The following is a 1,596-nucleotide window of genomic DNA, read 5'->3' on the forward strand; positions in this document are numbered from 1 at the left end:
GACTATGCAAGCCAAAATGAGGTGACAAATAAAGAGCTATTGAAGTACATGAAGAAAGAGGATGGTTTTGAAAGAGCATTGGCTATGATAAGCTGCAAAACAAATGATGATACTTATGACCCGGGTAAGAACTAAGAAATAAAATTTTACCATGTGATCACTTATTAAAACTTCAGTATATTAATTTTTTGTTTCTTTTTTGCTTTTGTGTTTGATAATTGTTAATTTGCTATTGTTTTTGGTTAATTATCTTTAGTTGGATAGTGGTCTCTATAGAAATGGTGACTAAATTGTAAAAAAAATGGCTAAAAGAATTCTTTCCTTGACTACAAGTTTGTTCGGTTGTGAGAGAAATTAGAGCACCTATGAAGGAGTTGTTCTTATGAAGTTATTGTGTACTAATTTGTTTAAATAGATATCTAACTATTACTTTGTTAAACATTTTATCCTTATTTTAAAACCTTGCATATATTTGGCTGAAGGCAACAAGGAAGAGATACTTACATCCTTCACTTTCACACAAAGATCTATCATGCTCCTGAAAGTTTCGCTATTTGGCTTCAAATTGCCTTGGTTAATCGCTGAATAGATTCGGTAAACCTGAAAATAAAGTGGCAAAAGACACATAACAACAATGAAACACAAGACATTCTCACTATTATAATTTTAGAAGTCATCTCAAAGTAGTCTTCCAACATACAGCAACTTTTAAACATCATATGTCACATGGTCCAAATCATAACATGAGGCTCACAACATTAAAACTCTTAAGGTCTTGCCCTATTTTCCTTCAAAGTTTTAGATGCAGGAAATGTTATCATGGGGTCTACCATCTTAACCTCCACTAACAACAGTGTAGTCTTGCAAATTTCAATTTCAATTAAACACTGAATTCATTTGCAAGCTACCTGTGTTAAAACACCACCACAGTTCATCAATAACATTTATCCCAGCATGCCTCGTCAAAATTAACCTCCAATGGAGTAGAAGAGCTCTATATATGATGATCAAAAACAAATTTGGAGTTTGAGAGAACACTCAACAACTTTATCGTGGACTAGCAAATTAGTACGCCAAAACCTTCAGGGTTGAACAGAAAAAAAGAGTTTACAGTCTGGTGAAACTTCGAAGTTTGAACACGAGTAATAAGGAGCTCTGTATTTAATGAAACCTGCAGCTGTTTTGCTCTATATTGGAGATGGATACCGAGTTGGGATTAAACGTAATAAGGTTGTTCCATGTCTACCACATGCTCAGACGAACCCACCAATTAAATCTATCGACATTATTTCTCTGTTCCCACCACACCATGACCCATGTACCAAATTATGTATAATTAGCTATTATTATGATGTAATAGTATATACTAACAAGTTGGGATCTATTATGGCAGATAATGAAGGGTGAGACTAGCAGCTCGACCCAAGTACTAAAACATCAGCTTTTATCTAAACTTTAAGATTTTATCGTGTTTGCTAAATTAAAGAAATGTCACTAGCAGCGCAGTATTTTTTTTTTCTTTTTTCTAAAAGAAGAGTTCACAGCTGCTTTTTTCCGCAGAAGAAAGTAGTTTCTTTTTAAAGTCACATCAATCCC

At 33.8% G+C, this 1,596-nt stretch overlaps 1 non-coding gene across 1 annotated transcript; it reads right to left on the reverse strand.

The window, feature by feature from the left end:
- Positions 1–201: 201 nt before the first annotated feature.
- Positions 202–1,596, reverse strand: LOC101306874. The gene is made up of 2 exons (XR_185425.1): positions 909–1,596; positions 202–600 (listed from the first exon to the last, which is right to left on the reverse strand). It is a non-coding gene; the product is annotated as an uncharacterized LOC101306874 (transcript).

Source organism: Fragaria vesca, unplaced genomic scaffold, assembly GCF_000184155.1.
Source record: "Fragaria vesca subsp. vesca unplaced genomic scaffold, FraVesHawaii_1.0 scf0511435, whole genome shotgun sequence".
Taxonomy (NCBI): Eukaryota; Viridiplantae; Streptophyta; class Magnoliopsida; order Rosales; family Rosaceae; genus Fragaria; species Fragaria vesca.